The 14,695-nt window shown below is 44.8% G+C and overlaps 8 non-coding genes across 8 annotated transcripts; 5 read left to right on the top strand and 3 right to left on the bottom strand.

Annotated features, from left to right (window-relative positions):
- Positions 1 to 457: 457 nt before the first annotated feature.
- On the bottom strand, positions 458 to 529 carry trnaa-cgc (transfer RNA alanine (anticodon CGC)). Its single transcript has one exon. It is a non-coding gene; the product is annotated as a tRNA-Ala (tRNA).
- Positions 530 to 790: 261 nt separating this feature from the next.
- Positions 791 to 862, bottom strand: trnaa-cgc (transfer RNA alanine (anticodon CGC)). Its single transcript has one exon. It is a non-coding gene; the product is annotated as a tRNA-Ala (tRNA).
- A 349-nt stretch (positions 863 to 1,211) lies between these two features.
- trnaa-cgc (transfer RNA alanine (anticodon CGC)) lies at positions 1,212 to 1,283 on the bottom strand. Its single transcript has one exon. It is a non-coding gene; the product is annotated as a tRNA-Ala (tRNA).
- Positions 1,284 to 2,648: 1,365 nt separating this feature from the next.
- On the top strand, positions 2,649 to 2,720 carry trnaa-cgc (transfer RNA alanine (anticodon CGC)). The gene has a single exon. It is a non-coding gene; the product is annotated as a tRNA-Ala (tRNA).
- A 349-nt stretch (positions 2,721 to 3,069) lies between these two features.
- On the top strand, positions 3,070 to 3,141 carry trnaa-cgc (transfer RNA alanine (anticodon CGC)). Its single transcript has one exon. It is a non-coding gene; the product is annotated as a tRNA-Ala (tRNA).
- Positions 3,142 to 3,393: 252 nt separating this feature from the next.
- On the top strand, positions 3,394 to 3,465 carry trnaa-cgc (transfer RNA alanine (anticodon CGC)). Its single transcript has one exon. It is a non-coding gene; the product is annotated as a tRNA-Ala (tRNA).
- A 355-nt stretch (positions 3,466 to 3,820) lies between these two features.
- On the top strand, positions 3,821 to 3,892 carry trnaa-cgc (transfer RNA alanine (anticodon CGC)). Its single transcript has one exon. It is a non-coding gene; the product is annotated as a tRNA-Ala (tRNA).
- Positions 3,893 to 4,220: 328 nt separating this feature from the next.
- trnaa-cgc (transfer RNA alanine (anticodon CGC)) lies at positions 4,221 to 4,292 on the top strand. Its single transcript has one exon. It is a non-coding gene; the product is annotated as a tRNA-Ala (tRNA).
- The last annotated feature ends 10,403 nt before the right edge of the window (positions 4,293 to 14,695 follow it).

The following is a 14,695-nucleotide window of genomic DNA, read 5'->3' as shown; positions in this document are numbered from 1 at the left end:
GTCAGAAACAGGAGGCAGTGGGCAACACTCAGTGGGAGGAAGAGAGGAGGAAGAATAATTGAGGAATACATTTGTATTGTGTGTGTGTGGCTGATTGCTGCTTGGTGTGAATAAATACCTTTGATTTTATTCATATAATGGTGTTATACTGTGTCTTGGGTTTGGGGCTCTCTGGCACCCCCAGTGGCCACACCATCTATCTATCAATCTATTATATAGTGTCTTTCACATCTATCATATAGTGTCTTTCATTTATCTGTCTATCTCTATCATATAGTGCCTTTGACATCTATCATCCCTTTTCAGGCAGATGGCACTTTTTAATGTGTGTGACTACGCAGTTATCTTCTGAAAATGGCAAATCTTTATCATACGCATGCATTTTTTTAACACATCTTGAGATGATCAAATTGAAATTCGACCGCTGTGACCATCAAACTTAAAGATCTTAACACCCTGGAGATGCCGGGGATTGAACCCGGGACCTCACACATGCGAAGCGTGCGCTCTACCACTGAGCTACATCCCCTCACCTGTCCCTCTCTGGCGGGGGCGCACACTTCTATTTATCTATCTATCTATCTTTATCGATCAATAGATATGAAAGGCACTATATAATAGATAGACACAATTTAATAGATAAATTAGATAATTTAGAAAGACTATATAATAGATATCAAAGACACTATATAATAGTATGATGGATATATTTTAAAGGCACTATATGGGAGACAGAAAGATAGATTTGAAAGGCACCATACACCAGATAAAGAGATGTGACAGGCGCCCTTGGAGATGCCGGGGATTGAACCCGGGGCCTCACACATGCGAAGCGTGCGCTCTACCACTGAGCTACATCCCCTGTCACTCACTGCCGGGGGCGCGCACTTTATTGTCGGAAGGGGCGGAGTCGGCTGGAGTCCGCGCTTTGCTAGTTGATCAAACGAGCGCCTGAAACCATTGAGCGGCTTGTGGTCACATCGGGCGGAAGGCCTTTGTGGAAGAAGCAACACTTGATCTCTTGTCGCACTTGCTTTGCATGGCATGCAGGGGACAATCGCTGCTCATGTCATCACTTTTTTACACAGTTACCTTCTGAAAATGCCAAATCTTTATCTTAAGCAAGCATTTTTTTTAACAGGGAAATTCTGTGACGGAATTGAAATGCGACCACTGTGACCCTCAAACAGCAAACTTAAAGTTGGCGTCCCTGGAGATGCCGGGGATTGAACCCGGGGCCTCACACATGCGAAGCGTGCGCTCTACCACTGAGCTACATCCCCTCACCTGTCACTCAGTGGCGGGGGCGCGCACTTTATTGTCGGAAGGGGCGGAGTCGGCTGGAGTTTTTTGAAGCCATTGAGCGGCTTGTGGTCACATCGGGCGGAAGGCGGCCGAGTCTGCTGTGACTCCGCGGGGGTCACTACTTGTACCCTTCTGAAAATCAGCCAGTAAAAAAGAGAGTGCCAGTAAGTCGTCCATTGTGTGCGATGGCTGGGTGACCGATGTTGAGCAGCGTAATGAAGGAAAACTAAAGAGAAGTGAAGCAGCCATGATCAATGTGCATTGGGGAAAAAAGAGCCGTTTGTCCTCAGTGGTAAACATGTCTGGAGGAAACCAAACACCGCGTACTAGTCAGGGTTGGGGGAAAGCTGAACGGAGTTCTCTGAAGTTCGGAGATACGGAGCCTGCCACGTCAGACTGGGCCACAGGGGTCACAAAGCAAAGACAACACTGGACAGGAGTGGCTTATAGACAGCTCGGGAAACTTCCCCTAATGTCCCAGCCAGAGTCCCGACTTCACCCCAATCGAGCATTTCTGGCAGAAACCTCAAAAATCGCCGTCCACCCTGACAGAGCTTGAGAAGATCAGCAGAGAAGAAGGGCAGAGAATCCCCAATGTCAAGTTTGTCAAGTTTGTGCCATCAGAGACTGACGGAGACACCAGGTTGGAATCACGAAGGTTCTACTGTATATTTCAGTCAATATGACGCATTTTAAGGTTTTGTTTTTAACTGCTAAAACTCGTAAACTCCTGTTTTTGCTTTGCATTCTGGAGTACTGAGTGTTACTTGTTGAGGGAAAAAATGAGTTGAAATGATTTTAGGACAAGGCAGCAACAAAAGAAAATGTGACCAAAGTGGCGGGTCGGCATTCTTTCTGAAGGCGCTGTGTGCCGCGTATAGCAATGCAGACAGGGGGCGCTCCTGTCGAGCCCCTCTGGAATTCCTAATGGTGTCTCGATATCATTAGCCGCCGCTCGTTACTCCAGCCTGTTGTAGAAATACTCCGTCACCCTTAACATGTCCAACATGAAACTGCGAGCTACTTTGTGAAATGCCTTTTCCAAATCCGGACTAATCGTGGCTGCTTCTCTTAACTTTTCTCAGTTTTCCTCCACTTTAGTCAACCGCCCACAATGGACGACTGACAGGCACGGCTTTTTATTTACCTATTTGTTTGTTTATTTATTTATTTCATTTTCAGAAGGGTACAAGCAGTGACCCCTTGGGGCAGCAGCCCGACTGACTGACTCGGCCGCTTTCTGCTCGAAGTGACCACAAGCCGCTCAATCGCTTCAGGTGCTCGTGACGGCTCCGCCCCTTTTGACAATTAAATGCGCGCCCCCGCCGCAAATATTTAGGTGAGGGGATGTAGCTCAGTGGTAGAGCGCACGCTTCGCATGTGTGAGGCCCCGGGTTCAATCCCCGGCATCTCCAGGGACGCCAACTTTAAGTTTGCTGTTTGAGGGTCACAGTGGTCGCATTTCAATTCCGTCACAGAATTTCCCTGTTAAAAAAAATGCTTGCTTAAGATAAAGATTTGGCATTTTCAGAAGATAACTGTGTAGTCTGCCTAAAAAGTGATGACATGAGCAGCGATTGTCCCCTGCATGCCATGCAAAGCAAGTGAGACAAGTGTTGCTTCTTCCACAAGGGCCTTCCGCCCGATGTGACCACAAGCCGCTCAATGGCTTTAGGCGCTCGTTTGATCAATCAGCAAAGCGCGGACTCCAGCCGACTCCGCCCCTTCCGACAACGAAGTGCGCGCCCCCGGCTCTGAGTGACTGGGGATGTAGCTCAGTGGTAGAGCGCACGCTTCGCATGTGTGAGGCCCCGGGTTCAATCCCCGGCATCTCCAAGGGCGCCTGTCACGTCTCTTTATCTGGTGTATGGTGCCTTTCAAATCCATCTTTCTGTCTCCCATATAGTGCCTTTAAAATATATCCATCATACTATTATATAGTGTCTTTGATATCTATTATATAGTCTTTCTAAATTATCTAATTTATCTGTTAAATAGTGTCTATTATATAGTGCCTTTCATATCTATCGATCGATAAAGATAGATAGATAGATAAATAGAAGTGTGCACCCCCCCAAATGAGGGACAGGGGATGTAGCTCAGTGGTAGAGCGCACGCTTCGCATGTGTGAGGCCCCGGGTTCAATCCCCGGCATCTCCAGGGACGCCAACTTTAAGTTCCCTGTTTGAGGGTCACAGTGGTCGCATTTCAATTCCGTCACAGAATTTCCCTGTTAAAAAAAATGCTTGCTTAAGATAAAGATTTGGCATTTTCAGAAGATAACTGTGTAGTCTGCCTAAAAAGTGATGACATGAGCAGCGATTGTCCCATGCATGCCATGCAAAGCAAGTGCGACAAGAGATCAAGTGTTGCTTCTTCCACAAAGGCCCGATGTGACCACCAGCCGCTCAATGGCTTCCGGCGCTCGTTTGATCAACCAGCAAAGCGCGGACTCCAGCCGACTCCGCCCCTTCCGACAATGAAGTGCGCGCCCCCGCCACTGAGTGACAGGTGAGGGGATGTAGCTCAGTGGTAGAGCGCACGCTTCGCATGTGTGAGGCCCCGGGTTCAATCCCCGGCATCTCCAGGGACGCTGTCTTTAAGTTTGCTGTTTGAAGGCCACAGTGGTCGCATTTCAATTCCGTCACAGAATTTCCCTGTTAAGATAAAGATTTGGCATTTTCAGAAGATAACTGTGTAGTCTGCCTAAAAAGTGATGGCATGAGCAGCGATTGTCCCCTGCATGCCATGCAAAGTAAGTGCGACAAGAGATCAAGTGTTGCTTCTTCCACAAAGGCCCGATGTGACCACCAGCCGCTCAATGGTTTCAGGTGCTCGTTTGATCAACTAGCAAAGCGCCGACTCCGCCCCTTCCGACAATAAAGTGCGCGCCCCCGCCACTGAGTGACAGGTGAGGGGATGTAGCTCAGTGGTAGAGCGCACGCTTCGCATGTGTGAGGCCCCGGGTTCAATCCCCGGCATCTCCAGGGACGCCATCTTTAAGTTTGCTGTTTGAGGGTCACAGTAGTCGCATTTCAATTCCGTTACCTCAAAATGTGGACAGAATTTCCCTGTCAAAAAATGCTTGCGTAACATAAAGATTTGGCATTTTCAGAAGATAACTGTGTAGTCCCCTGCATGCAAAGCAAGTGCGACAAGAGATCAAGTGTTGCTTCTTCTACAAAGATCTTCCAAAAGGACCTGAACACGTTTGTGAAGACCCCTAGAGATGTTCTTCAATGAGTCAAACTCGCCGATTTCTTGAATTTGTGTCACACAATTCGAGCCAGGAAGAAAGTTGTCACTCTGTTATTTGGTGTCATTGTGTGTCCCCACACTGAATACGGACCAGAGACAGCAAAGCAGAGAGTCGTGCGAGGAGATCAGAAAAAAAATGACAGACAAGCATGTTAAAGGCCAAGACTGGAAAGACCACCATCTCCATGCAGCTTGATGTTCCTGTGACAACTGTGTCAAATATTATGAACGAGTTGAAGGTCCATGGGACTGTCACCAACCTCCCTGGACGTGGCCACAAGAGGAAAATGGACCTCCGAATCAGCAGAAGGACAGACAAGAAGCTGAAGGGACACAAGCAGATCTCCATTACCGTTTGCTCGCACCACCTCAATGGAAGAAGATCACCCAGGAGGACTTCACGTTTAAAAATGTAGACTGGAATTTGCTCGAATGTCTATTGATGCGCCATGATGCTTCTGAGAGAAGGTCCTTTGGACAGATGAAACACGACTGGAGCTTTGTGGCAGGTCAAATCCACAGACGAACAAACAAAAGAAAAGACCACCACAGCTACTGTGAAACATGCAGAAGGTTCCCTGATTTTTGGGGGCTGCTTTGCTGTGTCTGGCATGGGGGGGCTCACAGGTCTGTGCAGGGAATAATGAAATCTCATGACCATCAAGAAGACATTCTGGAGTCAAACGTCCTGCCCAGTGTCACCAACCTCTGTCACAGTCGCAGCTCACGGACCCTCCAACAGGATGAGGAGCCAAAACACTCAGCGAAAAGCACCCGAGAATGGCTGAGAACAGCGCGTTGGACTCTTCTGAGGTGGGCTTCTATATGAGCCTTGATTTGAGTCCTATGGCACCATCTGGTGAAGACCCCCGTCAAAGCTGACACCGCTGGAGCTCAGGGCTGCAGGAATCGCTCGTGTGCAGGGATTGCAACCAAACAGGAGGTGAAGGGTCCCGTCATTTTCATTTGCGTTAGCTTCTGAAGGATTCCGTTCAATTAAAACTCTAAAGCAAAGTCTGATTCGTAATAAATACAAAATAAACAATGATGGGGGGGGGGGGGGGTCATGACTTTGGTCAGTTATTTCAGAGATAATTGCGGGGTCTTCTTTTTTTTCATGGAGGGGGTACCCACAAATTTGCCCCCATCTGTAATTCAAACCAGTGCCCATTCTTGGAAAAAAAAAAAACGGAAAGGCCGATTGAGCAGGACAGTGATGTCACCTTAAAATGACAGGCAGCAGACAGAAGGTGACGTGATGCAGACCGTAAAGCCACCGACGATCAAAATGGACTTCAAGCTGCACGTCTGACGGCTTCATTTAATTTGCCACCCTGTCTATTCAGTCCAGGGCAGCACTGGGCACAGGACGCCGGCCATCTTGTCCTGGAATATGAAATGACTTTGGATTGATCTGACTAATAAAACAATTTCTCAACCGGAAAGAAAAAAACGCCCCCCTAACGGCGCTTTATTACACTTAAAAATGAAGGTGACAATGTGGATAATTAGAGAAATGCATAGGGGGAACCAAACGAACCATCCACATGAGGGGTCTTCCTTTATGTAGATCTGTCCCAGGCTCCATACACAATCACAGATTTGTAAAGTCCCAATGGGACGGTCATATCTCGAAAGCTGAAGACGGGCAAACCAAGACATTTAAGCCTTAAACCAAACATCACAGATGAGAAGTTTTTTCTTTTTTGTGTGTATTATCAACTTTCTTCTTTGAATTTCACAAAAATGTTTAAGGACACTTGGACTGTGGAATTCTTTGTACATGAGTCATGCTAGTTGCTCGCACTTTTTTAGGAGCTTCACTTTGAACCATTTGGGAATCCCTTAACAAATGCTGCTGTAAGTTTTAAAAAACTATTTTAATGTCCCAAAAGCTCAAAGTGAAAAAGAAAACAAAATAAAGTAAAAACCATTGTCCTGTAGAGACCAGTCCATCATATCCAACTTAATTAAAGGACAAGTGTCTGCGTATCGGAGAGCCTGTCTAGTTGCTATGTCTCTGTTATATGCCAATTGGAATGGGATTCTTAAAGAAATGTTAATGCTTGTGATGCACAATCTGTTGGAATGACAAATGCAATGCATAGTGTATGTCTCTGTTATAGGAATATTGGTATAGGATTTGTGAAAGCAGTGTTAATGTTTGTGAAACACCATCTGTTGGAATGACAAATGCAATGCATATATCTCTTATATGCCAGTGGGTATAGGATTTGTGAATGCAGTGTTAATGTTTGTGAAACACCATCTGTTGGAATGACAAATGCAATGCATATATCTCTTATATGCCAGTGGGTATAGGATTTGTGAATGCAGTGTTAATGTTTGTGAAACACCATCTGTTGGAATGACAAATGCAGTGCATATATCTCTTATATGCCAGTGGGTATAGTATTTGTGAATGCAGTGTTAATGTTTGTGAAGCACCATCTGTTGGAATGGAAAATGCAGTGCATAGTGTATGTCTCTGTTATATGCCAGTTGGTATAGCATTTGTGAAAGCATTGTTAATGTTTGTGATGCGCCATCTGTTGGAATGACAAATGCAATGCATATATCTCTTATATGCCAGTGGGTATAGGATTTGTGAATGCAGTGTTAATGTTTGTGAAACACTATCTGTTGGAATGACAAATGCAATGCATATATCTCTTATATGCCAGTGGGTATAGGATTTGTGAATGCAGTGTTAATGTTTGTGAAGCACCATCTGTTAGAATGACAAATGCAGTGCATATATCTCTTATATGCCAGTGGGTATGGTATTTGTGAATGCAGTGTTAATGTTTGTGAAGCACCATCTGTTGGAATGGCAAATGCAGTGCATAGTGTATGTCTCTATTATATGCCAGTTGGTATAGCATTTGTGAAAGCAGTGTTAATGTTTGTGATGTGCCATCTGTTGGAATGACAAATGCAATGCATATATCTCTTATATGCCAGTGGGTATAGGATTTGTGAATGCAGTGTTAATGTTTGTGAAACACCGTCAGTTGGAATAACAAATGCAATGCATATGTCTCCTATATGCCACTTGATATAGAATTTGTGAAAGTGGAGTTAATGTTTGTTATGCACCATCTATTGGAATGACAGATGCAATGCATATGTCTCTGATATGCCAGTGGATATAGGATTTGTGAATGCAGTTGGATTGATCTGACGATTCATACAATTTCTCAACCGGGAAGAAAAAAACGCCCCCCTAACGGCGCTTTATTGGACTTAAAAATAAAGGTGACAATGTGGATAATTAGAGCAATGCATAGGGGGAACCAAACGAACCATCCACATGAGGGGTCTTCCTTTATGTAGATCTGTCCCAGGCGCCGTGATTACATAATCACAGATTTGTAAAGTCCCAATGGGACGACCACGCAGGTTTCGGCTTCTCTTGTATCCTGTTAGGTCACCTGCAAGACATTCGGAATGCCTGCTTTGTCCCCTTTTCGGAACCCAAAGACCTAACTCATGGAGTGAAATGGGATTTGGTCCAGCAAGGGTTCCACAAAACCCAGTGAAATAATAAAAAAAACAAAGCCCCCAAGAGTGAGTGCAGAAGCCTTCTTTCCACCTGCATTTACTCTGATCAACATTTCTAGAATCGCAGAACCTGAAATAACACCCCCCCCAACCCCCCCCCCCCCCCCCCCCCCCAATTGAACTGCACTTTCAGGCTTTCAGAATGTGCGGTAACTTCACACTGGAGCCGTCGCCACACTTCATTGTGCCACCACTAGGTGGGGCGATTGAGCTTCTCTGTGTGCGACTCCGCTTTTCCTTCTCCTTTCTACTCTTTTAACATTTTCATCAGTTAAAGTTGGAACTGCAGATGTACATAATATGTTACCACTCATCGGAAACTGAATTCAAAATCAGTGTAAGTTTCCCGGTGCCCCCGGCAAGTTCTGCCCATATCACCGCCACTGAGCACAAAGCTGCAACCTGACAAAATAAAGTGAAGGGGCCTGAATGCTTTCTGAAGGCGCTATATATTTACAGTTTCTCAACCTGGAAGAAAACGCAAACACGTTATTAAGAAAAGCTCTGTTGGGCTTTAGTACACTCTTTAAGATAAGGGTGACAAATCATAGGGTAACACATCCATATGAAGAGTCCAGAAAGAATCCATAACAGGCTCCATAAACACCAATAGGTTCGCTGTGTACGGTCACACAGGACGAAGTCTCCTACAGGACATTCAAAATTTCTCTTTTGTCCACAAGGACCCTTTTCCAAGCCACCAAAACCCAACTTCATATGCAAAGAGCCCCTCACGGAATGAAATGGTTCTTTTTCAAGCTTGGGTTCTACAGGGAATCACACAACCCAGTCAAGTGCCTTTTCAGCACCCTTGTCGTAATAAACTGAGTGAAGAAAAATAAAAAAGAGCCCCCACTCCCCAAAAAGAGTGAGTGGCGTTTACCCCGATCGACATTTCGAGGCATTTAGCATCTGAGGGTCCAGAGAACCTCATGTCCAGACCACCGCACTGCAAGTTACGCTGGCGCAGTAACGTCAAGCGGACACGGCAGTTCTCGGTGCCATCGCTAGGTGGTGCTGTTTAGCTGCGCTGTCTTCGGCTCGCGAACTGTGCCAACGGCGGGCTTTCTGCTTTGATGTTTACAAAGCTCGTATCGAATTACATTCTCATTGATCAGAATTGAATTTCAAATATACGTGATACGCTTCTAGTTATCACAAACCTGAATTCAAGATCGTTGGAATTTGTTTTTAGACTCCTTAAATTTGAAGGACTTTTTTCCCCCCCGATGACGTGTTTCGGACTTGTGTGGAAGTTTACTGTGATTGGTCAACATTAGAATTACGCGAGTCGTAACTGTGTTTGAATTAACGGTATCTGAAAAAGTAATTGTAATCAGTGCCGGTTACTTGGCGTCCTTGGCCAAGCTTATCAGTGCGCCAACGGCTGGGGTTGACCCACCCCACCATAAACAGCGCAATTCGCCTTAATGGTGGCGCCGACCTTGATTGTAGTTACGCGCTCAGTTTTTAACGTCGCCGTTATCACCGATTGGGATTTTTTCCCTGCAGGTTGTGCGCTGCGGGATTTCACAACCGATTTTTTTTAACACAATATTCTCCCATTTATTATGACGTCATATTTTGCTATTAAACCGTTAAGAGGCTAAATATTAAAAATCAGGAGTGGTCCTCCCGGGACCTGTAAAGTTAATGTTAAGAGGAGTTTCACATAGCTACATACTGTGGCCTGTAGGGGGCGTTGCAGTACCCCAAAGCGCAACTTCACCAGACTAAGACCCGGGTTCAAATCAATCATTTAATGCAGTGTTACTTTCACAACGACCACAAGACCATTCTTTTCTCCTGTCTCCTTCTCTACACTTCCCAAGAAGTCTCGTCCACGTCCTCCAGACTACAACCCTGGGTGAAGCAGAGCAGCTTCTTTTATGGTGGACCCGCAAGTACATCTACTGCTATCACACTGCACTCCTGAAGCCCTTCTGCGTCGGGCGGAACCTCCCTGAGAGGCACAACTAACCAGTCTGGATGGGACATCCAGCCACCTGCATCCTTCCATTAAAAGGGCATCCTGGCCAGGTAAGGGACCATCCATCCTGGTCGGGATGCCAACTAATCCATATTGCCCATCATAACTCTTTTACTCCCTATAAGGTAACATGAGAATGTAAAATTCTTAATGTTCTCCTCTATAGTCCTCTACTCAGACAACAGAATGAGCTAACATTGTAGACAGAAAGAAACACACACACACACACACACCATTAGACAGAAAGGTATAAAGGCAAGCTGCACTTTGAACCATTTGGGAATCCCTTAACAAATTCTGCTGTAACTTTTAAAAAACTATTTTAATGTCCCAAAAGCTCAAAGTGAAAAAGAAAACAAAATAAATTAAAAACCATTGGCCTGTAGAGACCAGTCCACCATATCCAACTTAATTAAAGGACAAGTGTCTGTGTGTCTGAGAGCCTATCTAGTTGCTATGTCTCTGTTATATGCCAATTGGAATGGGATTCTTAAAGAAGTGTTAATGCTTGTGATGCACAATCTGTTGGAATGACAAATGCAATGCATACTGTGTGTCTCTGTTATAGGGCAATTGGTATAGGATTTGTGAAAGGAGTGTTAATGTTGGGCGGCACAGTGGTGCAGTGGTAGTGCTGCTGCCTCGCAGTTAGGAGACCCAGGTTTGCTTCCTGGGTGGAGTTTGCATGTTCTCCCTGTGTCTGCGTGGGTTTCCTCCCAAAGACATGCAGGTTAGGTGGATTGGAGATTCTAAATTGGGCTTGGTGTGTTTGTGTGTGTCCTGTGGTGGGTTGGCACCCTGCCCAGGATTGTTTCCGTGATTGGCACCCGTGACCCTGTGTTCGGATTCAGTGGGTTAGAAAATGGATGGATGGTGTTAATGTTTGTGATGCACCATCTTTTGGAATGACAAATGCAATGTATATATCTCTTATATGCCAGTGGGTATAGGATTTGTGAATGCAGTGTTAATGTTTGTGAAACACCATCAGTTGGAATAACAAAGGCAATGCATATGTCTCTTATATGCCAGTGGGTATAGGAATTGTGAAAGCAGTGTTAATGTTTGCGAAGCACCATCTGTTGGAATGACAAATGCAGTGTATAGTGTATGTCTCTGTTATATCCCAATTGGTATAGCATTTGTGAAAGCAGTGTTAATGTTTGTGATGCACCATCTGTTGGAATGACAAATGCAATGCATATATCTCTTATATGCCAGTTGATATAGAATTTGTGAAAGTGGAGTTAATGTTTGTTATGCACCATCTATTGGAATGACAAATGCAATGCATGTGTCTCTATTACATGCCAAATGGTATGGGATTCATAAAAGCAGTGCTAATGCTTGTGATGTGCCATCTGTTAAAATGACAACTGCATTGCATATATCCGTCTCTATTATATGCCAATTGATATGGCAATTCGTAAAAGAAGTGTTAATATGTGTGATGCACCATTTGTTGGAATGACACATTCAATGTACTTTATTACTATAAATGTTTGGATGTGCCATGTATTGGAATGACAAATACAAAGGACATGACCCCTCTATATGCCATTTGCTATAGGATTCATAACAAACATTGCTAATGTTGGTGATGCACCACTTGCTGGAATGACAATTGCAATGAATTGTATTACTACATGCATTACAAAATACATCCCAATAAGATGGTGCACTGCAAACTTTAACAATAAATACACAGAGGTCCATATTGATTATAAAAATGTTTCAGAAGGGTAGCACAGTGAGTTATGAACAAAATCTAAATGAATAAAAGGATAAGTGTCCATGTGTCTGTGTGTCTGTCCAGTTGCTATGCCTCTATCATTCCAACAGATGGAACATCATAAACATTAACATTGCTTTTGCAAATACCATAACAAATGACATAAGACGGAGACATACAGTATGCATTGCATTTTCATTCCAACAGATGGTGCATCAGAAACATTTGCAGGAATGATTTTATTGTTACAAATATCTGTGATGTACCATATATTGGAATGACAAATGTTTGTGATGCGCCATCTGTCTGAAAGATAAATGCAATGCACATGACTCTGTTATATGCCATTTCCTGTGACATTCATAAAACCAGTGCTAAGTTTGCTGATGCACACCTGCTGTAATGAAAAATGCAATGACTATTAATAACTACTTGTATTATAAAGTACACTCCAATAAATGGTGCACTGCAATCATTAACATTAAATACACTGAGGTCTATTTAAATTTCAACACATCTTAGATGGGTAGCACGGATATGAATATAATCCACCTTAATAAGAGGATAAGTGTCTGTAGGTCTGTTTGTGTGTCCGCCCACCTACCACGTTGTCATGTCTCTCTCATTCCAAGAAATGTTGCATCACAAACATTAACACCGCGTTTGTAAATCCCATATCAAATGGCGTATAACAGAGATATGGGCATTGTATTTTTATTCCAACAGGTGGTTCATCACTAACATTAACTCTGCTTTTACAAAACCCATACCAAATGGCATATGACGGAGACACATGCATGGCATTTGCCATTGTACCAGAAGGTGCATGTCAAACATTTGTAGTTGTGCTACAAGTTGTCTACTAATGTTTGTGATGCGCCATCTGTTGGAATGACAAATGCAATGCACGTTTTTACTACATGAGCTACAAAATGCATTCTAATAGACGGTGCACTGTAAATGTTAACACTGAGGCCTACGTTGATTACTTAGATTTCAAACCAAAGGGTTGGGGAGCACAGCAAGTTAATAACAGAAAATGACAGAAAACATTTGAAAAGCTAAACAAAACTATTAAATAAATAAAAAGACACTTGATCTGGGGCTCCACTCCTAGCTAAACCATAGCACGAAGTTCTTGAAGTTACTCACATTAACTTTTGCCAGCTGGCAAATCAGGCAAGGTCTTCTGGAAGTAAAAGGGCAGCTGGTCTCTGTTTGTGCTATGGTCTAGCTCGGGTACCCGTGTATAGAAGGTGCCACAACGCACACTGCATGGTGGGTTAAAAATCAAGCCATGAGATCCAAGGAACTCTCTACAGATGTCCACAGATTACAGCAAAGGGTCAAAACCATTTGTAAAGCTTTGAGTGCTCCAAAACTCCAAGGTTTGGATCCACCAGTTTTGACTCTTCCTTGAGTTGGCTCTACGGCCAAACCAAGTAACTGGGTAGGAAGGGCCTTGGCTGACAAGGTGACCAAAACCCAATGGTCACTCAAACAGAGCTGCAGAAATCCTCTGCTGAGATGGGAGAACCTGCTGGAAGGACAACCCTCTCAGCAGCACTCCATCAAGCGGGCATTTCTTAGGCACTGCTCATCACTTGCCTAATGCCACCCCTGGTGGTGGCAGTGTCAAGTGATGAGACCAAGACAACTAGTCAGAATTGGGGGATGGATGAAAGCAGCCAGCTTCAAGGAGGTCCCTGAAGAACACCTGCTCCAGACTGCATGCCACCTCAGGCTGGGGTGACATGACAATGACCCTAATCCCTGAATCATACAGCTAGGGTGGCTTTATGACAAGTCTCCGAGTGCTCTTGGGTGGCCCAGCTAAATGTAAATCCCAGAGAACATTTGTGGAGAGACCTGAAGATGGCAGTTTACAGACGCTCCCCATTCAGTCTAAGGGAGCTGCCAGGAAGAACGGGATAAACTGCCCAAATCCAGGTGTGCAAAGCTTGTAGAGATTTAACCAAAAAAAAAACTCAAAGCTGGAATCACTGGAGATGCACAGTCCTCCTTAGACGTCTTCTCCTTTTCATTTTGAGCCCCGTACCTGCTCATTGCCTGTGTGTGTTTCTCACATGTCCATTTGGGTTCTACTCCAGCGTCTCAAAGGACGTGCATATTATGTTGTGTGGCCCAGTGATGGATGGGCATTCATTCCTGGATTATTTTGTGCCCTATGCTACTGGCATTGGCTTCTGCCCACGTACCCAGATTGAAGATGCTGTTACTATTTATGTATTTTCAACAAGTATTGTATTTGATTTAAATGGCACCTGCTCTTTTGTATGCTTTGTTTTCTTACTGTTTTCTGTACACGCAGTACTGGGTGACTTTTACAATGTGCCCGCCAGTTGAAATGAACTTTATTGTCCCGCTCTGAGGGGCGCCACCCAGGGCTTGTGAAAGCTTTGCACCTGGACGTACCCCGCCCTTGGTGACAGTCACCTGCGGGCGACTGAGGCTCTCGATCCTGCGCACATTTTCTCGCGGTCACCTGCGCCAATCTGCGGGGCCCCACGCAGGGCCAGAAGAATGCCTGCGTGCCCCATTGTTTCGTTGTGAATAGCGGGCAGGCCTATCGCCCTCGATCTACTTTCCTTTTCCATTAAAAGCATGTGATCGAGCTATTCTTAACACTTCCCCTGTCGCGCTCGAGATCCACACAAAGGCGTGCTATTGTCGGCGCTATTTTTGGCAACTTTCACGTTCCTTTTGAGCAGCCGGTTCCCAGCCCACTGACGTCAGCCCTTGGGATTCCACCTACGTCAATGGAGCCCGGCATTGACGTCATCGGAGAGCGGTGCCTTGCCCCGAGTCGAGCGCGGCTGCCTTTC

The sequence above is a fragment of the Erpetoichthys calabaricus genome, chromosome 3, assembly GCF_900747795.2.
Source record: "Erpetoichthys calabaricus chromosome 3, fErpCal1.3, whole genome shotgun sequence".
Lineage (NCBI taxonomy): Eukaryota > Metazoa > Chordata > Cladistia > Polypteriformes > Polypteridae > Erpetoichthys > Erpetoichthys calabaricus.
The sequence above is the reverse complement of the archived record's forward strand: the minus strand, read 5'-3'. Positions and strand labels throughout refer to the sequence as shown.